The sequence below is a fragment of the Ascaphus truei genome, chromosome 14 (genome assembly GCF_040206685.1).
Source record: "Ascaphus truei isolate aAscTru1 chromosome 14, aAscTru1.hap1, whole genome shotgun sequence".
Classification (NCBI taxonomy): Eukaryota; Metazoa; Chordata; class Amphibia; order Anura; family Ascaphidae; genus Ascaphus; species Ascaphus truei.
Genome location: NC_134496.1, coordinates 50,716,028 through 50,721,893, shown reverse-complemented (window position 1 = coordinate 50,721,893; position 5,866 = coordinate 50,716,028).

Genomic DNA, 5,866 nt, shown 5'->3' with positions numbered 1-5,866 from the left:
TGTGAGACAGCACAGCACGTAGCTAGGATAATAGTGCAGTGTATCCCCAGTGTGAGGAAGGCAAGTCCCTATGTTTAACCCTCACCCTAAAAATCCCGACCCTAAGCCTTTAGCCTAAAACCCCTTATAATAACCCCGACGCTAACCATTAAAACGCCTAAATTAACCCCCTACTCTAACCATAAAAAAACCCTAAATTAACCCCCTACTCTAACCATAAAAAACCCTAAATTAACCCCCTACTCTAACCATTAAAACCCTTCATATTAACCCCCGACCCTAACAGAGATTCCGGCAACGGATCGGCTGCGGCGAGTGGTCGGTCTGCCTCCGAACGCTGGCGTTCAGTTGGTCGCAGCGAAATGTCCCTTCTTGTCTTCAGGAGGGAGGGTTAACTTGTCTGTATAGACACGGATCTTTCCAGTAGTGAGACGGTTAATACGTCTCGGTACAAACCGTGGTCTCTCAACAGTCTGTCCAGCAGGGAAGGGGTTAATGGGTCTGAACACACTGACCTGGCAGTGAGAGGGTTATTATTCTCTATACACACAACATCTCACTGGCAGTTATAGGGTTAAGCAGCCTGATCACACAGGAAGTTATTCATCAAGTCTCCCAGCGATAAAACTAACGAGCAACAGCACCAGATTCAGCAGTGAAGCGAACCCTATAACAGGACTGGCCAACTCCAGTCCTTAAGGGCCACCAACAGGCCAGGTATTACGGATATCCCTGCTTCAGCACAGGTGGTGGTGTTTTCAACTGAGCCACTGATTGAGCCACCTGTGCTGAAGCAGGGATATCCTAAAAACCTGACCTGTTGGTGGCCCTTGAGGACTGGAGTTGGTCACCCCTGGTGTACACGTTTAAATGGAAGGATTTCCCTCAATGACTCTGGTGCCGTTTTGCCGCCGGAGACCTGATAGTATCTGGCAGTGGTGGGGTTAATGTCCACTCGTCCTGTTGTGTGCGTGGGGTTTCTGGAGGCAAAGTGTCAGCTTCGCTGGTTAAACTGTCCCATCTGCTGAGCAAACAGTCACAAGCTCACAGCACACAGTGACATAGAGGCAAGAAGACCCCCTCCCAGGGACCGCTCTGCCCCCACGTGAGCAGCATGGGTTCAGCTATAGGGAGCGGGTATATGGGATAATAGGAGGACTTATAGGGGGTGGTTATATGGGGAAATAGGAGGAGTTATAGAGAGCGGTTATATGGGGTAATAGGAGGAGTTATAGGGAGCGGTTATATGGGGTAATAGGAGGAGTTATAGGGAGCGGTTATATGGGGTAATAGGAGGAGTTATAGGGAGGGGGTATATGGGGTAATAGGAGGAGTTATAGGGGGTGGTTATATGGGGTAATAGGAGGAGTTATAGGGAGGGGTTATATGAGGTAATAGGAGGAGTTATAGGGAGGGGGTATATGGGGTAATAGGAGGAGTTATATGGAGTGGTTATATGGGGTAATAGGAGGAGTTATAGGGAGCGGTTATATGGGGTAATAGGAGGAGATATAGGGAGCGGTTATATGGGTTAATAGGAGTTATAGGGGGTGGTTATATGGGGTAATAGGAGGAGTTATAGGGAGTGGGTATATGGGGTAATAGGAGGAATTATAGGGAGCGGTTATATGGGGTAATAGGAGGAGTTATAGGGAGCGGTTATATGGGGTAATAGGAGTTATAGGGAGCGGTTATATGGGGTAATAGGAATTATAGGGAGCGGTTATCTGGTGTAATAGGAGGAGTTATAGGGAGCGGGTATATGGGGTAATAGGAGGAGTTATAGGGAGCGGTTATATGGGGTAATAGGAGTTATAGGGGGTGGTTAAATGGGGTAATAGGAGGAGTTATAGGTAGCGGTTATATGGTGTAATAGAAGGAGTTATAGGGAGCGGTTATATGAGGTAATAGGAGGAGTTATATGGAGCTGTTATATGGGGTAATAGGAGGAGTTATAGGGAGAGGTTATATGGGGTAATAGGAGGGGTTATATGGGGTAATAGGAGGAGTCCTTATAAATACAGGTTCACAGTCGGTACATTACAATACAAAAAGAAACATTCCCACAGGCAAAGGGGGTTATTCATTAAATTGCGCTAGTGCTATGCGATTAGGGCGCCACACATGGAAATTCCCATTGATTTCGATGTGGGTTTCGGTTCCCAGAGCTGGGGAATGATCCGGTCCAGATTTTGTTTAAAAAAAAAAAAAACTGCTCACTATGGGCCCAATGGGGGGGGGGGGGGGGGGTGAGTGGTTTCAAAACCCGAACTGGAGCCTCCGTCATACTGGATCTGTTCAGGGGATGTGCTTACATTACCCAGAATCCTTTGCCATATATAATGGTATTCTGTGTATTCAGGTCATAACACCGAGTGTCAGGCCTGTGGCTGCCACTCACACTTCAGAGACCAGTAGACTGCCACTGCTGCTGGTAAATGTCACTTGTCTTTGTTGCCCGGATCTTTACCCAGAAGCCCCCACGTATATCTTGGAGGATAAGGCTAAACATAGAGTAACTAGGGCCTCATTTTTATCTCCACGAGCTCCGAACGTGTAATAATCCCCCTGCTATAAATAGCACAGTAACGGGGTCTATTAAACAGCCCCAACAGCTATTCCTGTACCTGGGGGTCTTTCTATCGCCGACATAGGAGAGGGAGATAAAGAAAAAAGGAGAGGGAGATAAAGAAAAAAGGAGAGAGGGAGAGAGGGAGATAAAGAAAAAAGGAGAGAGGGAGAGAGGGAGATAAAGAAAAAAGGAGAGAGAGGGAGATAAAGAAAAAGGGAGAGAGGGAGAGAGGGAGATAAAGAAAAAAGGAGAGAGGGAGAGGGAGAGAGGGAGATAAAGAAAAAAGGAGAGAGGGAGAGAGGGAGTGACAGTGAAAGTGAGTGTGAGTGACAGAGTGTGTGGGTGAGAGTGAAAGAGAGAGTGAGTGAGAGTAAGCTCACCCTACAATATATATACACCCAGGACTGTGTGATCCTGTCCCTGATACTCTGTAGTCAGGAGGTGACTGTAGATTAGATATAAACCCAGGACTGTCTCAGCCTGTCCCTGATACTCTGCAGTAAGAAATGTATATATAGAGGAGGAAAGAAGATGAAATGGAGAGGCGGGAGAGGCGGGAGGGACGGGAGAGACGGGAGGGGCGGGAGGGGCGGGAGAGACGGGAGGGGCGGGAGAGAGACGGGAGGGGCGGGAGAGAGACGGGAGGGGCGGGAGAGACGGGAGGGGCGGGAGAGACGGGAGGGGCGGGGAGAGATGGGAGGGGCGGGAAGGGTGGGAGAGATGGGAGGGGCGGGAAGGGTGGGAGAGACGGGAGGGGCGGGAGAAACGGGAGGGGCGGGAGAAACGGGAGAGGCGGGGGAGACGGTTTAATCCCGGCACTGTTCAAACGCTGAAGAGGACGAAGAAATGCTCTTTAACCCCTTCATGGGCACAGAGAGGCGCATCGAGGAACATGAGACAGGGGAGGGGGGAAGAGGGTCACACAGAGAACACGAGACCATCAGAGAAGAGAGGCGGTGACCGAGAGGGGGACAGCAGAGGAGAGAGGCGGTGACCGAGAGGGGGACAGCAGAGGAGAGAGGCGGTGACCAAGGGGGGGAGAGCAGAGGACAGAGGCGGTGACTGAGAGGGGGAGAGCAGAGGAGGGAGGCGGTGACAGAGGGGGGCAGCAGAGGAGGGAGGCGGTGACTGAGAGGGGGAGAGCAGAGGAGGGAGGCAATGACAGAGGGGGGCAGCAGAGGAGGGAGGCGGTGACTAAGAGGGGGGCAGCAGAGGAGGGAGGCGGTGACAGAGGGGGACAGCAGAGGAGGGAGGCGGTGACTGAGAGGGGCAGCAGAGGAGGGAGGCGGTGACTGAGAGGGGGAGAGCAGAGGAGGGAGGCGGTGACTGAGAGGGGGAGAGCAGAGGAGAGAGGCGGTGACCGAGAGGGGGAGAGCAGAGGAGAGAGGCGGTGACCGAGAGGGGGAGAGCAGAGGAGAGAGGCGGTGACTGAGAGGGGGAGAGCAGAGGAGAGAGGCGGTGACTGAGAGGGGAGCATCAGAGGAGGGAGGCGGTGACTGAGAGGGACAGCCGGGGAGGGAGGCGGTGACTGAGAGGGGGAGAGCAGAGGAGGGAGGCGGTGACTGAGAGGGACAGCCGGGGAGGGAGGCGGTGACTGAGAGGGGGAGAGCAGAGGAGGGAGGCGGTGACTGAGAGGGACAGCCGGGGAGGGAGGCGGTGACTGAGAGGGGGAGAGCAGAGGAGAGAGGTGGTGACTGAGAGGGACAGCAGAGGAGGGAGGCGGTGACTGAGAGGGGGAGAGCAGAGGAGAGAGGCGGTGACTGAGAGGGGGACAGCAGAGGAGGGAGGCGGTGACTGAGAGGGGGAGAGCAGAGGAGAGAGGCGGTGACCGAGAGGGGGAGAGCAGAGGAGAGAGGCGGTGACCGAGAGGGGGAGAGCAGAGGAGAGAGGCAGTGACCGAGAGGGGGAGAGCAGAGGAGAGAGGCAGTGACTGAGAGGGGGAGAGCAGAGGAGAGAGGCGGTGACTGAGAGGGGGAGCAGCAGAGGAGGGAGGCGGTGACTGAGAGGGACAGCAGAGGAGGGAGGCGGTGACTGAGAGGGGGAGAGCAGAGGAGGGAGGCGGTGACTGAGAGGGGGCAGCAGAGGAGGGAGGCGGTGACTGAGAGGGGGAGAGCAGAGGAGTGAGGCGGTGACTGAGAGGGACAGCAGAGGAGGGAGGCGGTGACTGAGAGGGGGAGAGCAGAGGAGTGAGGCGGTGACTGAGAGGGACAGCAGAGGAGGGAGGCGGTGACTGAGAGGGGGAGAGCAGAGGAGGGAGGCGGTGACTGAGAGGGACAGCAGAGGAGGGAGGCGGTGACTGAGAGGGACAGCAGAGGAGGGAGGCGGTGACTGAGAGGGGGAGAGCAGAGGAGGGAGGCGGTGACTGAAAGGGACAGCCGGAGAGGGAGGCGGTGACTGAGAGGGGGACAGCCGGGGAGGGCGGCGGTGACTGAGAGGGACAGCAGATGTTAACGTGAGTTCTCAGTGTTCCACATATATTCTGGTATTTCTGATATGGAGTGTAGCCCTGGCTATATGTCTGTCCTCCTCCTGGCAGTGATCCCTAGTAAGGGTAGGGCGCCAGGAGTAATCATGGGTTTTCCCCACACCTTGCAGCTCAGTGAGTCAGAGAAGGTAGTGCAATCAGGCCTGCTGTCCAATCAGGGACAGGGGGCTGGTTCTTACTGGAACTGACTTAAGGAGTTGCACATCTCAATTTAGTCCGTTGTGCCTCTACCGTGATAGAGGTGAGGTCTCTCCAACTCAGTAGTGCAGGACTCTGCTTACTGAGGCCTTCCCTATGGGGACAGGTGGAAGACTGTTCCCCTTACCCCACAAGGGGGTAAGGGAAGAGCAAGGACTGCTCCTGGTGGCTGGGAGTGAAGGTCCAGGGACATCCTAAAGGTGAAGACCTGAGTGATAAAGCCGGGGGCACGTCGCCAAAACACGCAGTCCTCGGGTCAAACCCGGAGTGGTGGCGCCCCTGTATACCTCTCATGCACCGACCGTGGCCCCTTGCAGACACACTTACCAGGACACCCCCCTCCTCTAAGTTCTTCCCACTTACTTACTACTTAGATTGTAAGCTCTTCGGAGCAGGGACTCGTTTCCCTAAACGTTACATTTATGTCTGAAGCGCCTATTCGCATTGTGTTATATTATATCCTGCGTGTGACTGCGGTGACGCGCTGTGACTGCGGTGACGCGCGGTGACGCGCTGCGTACCTGGATAACGCTGTATAAATAAATATACACACACATACATAGTACATCTCTGTGGGGCAATTAATGTGTTAAACTCAAACAGTTACAATC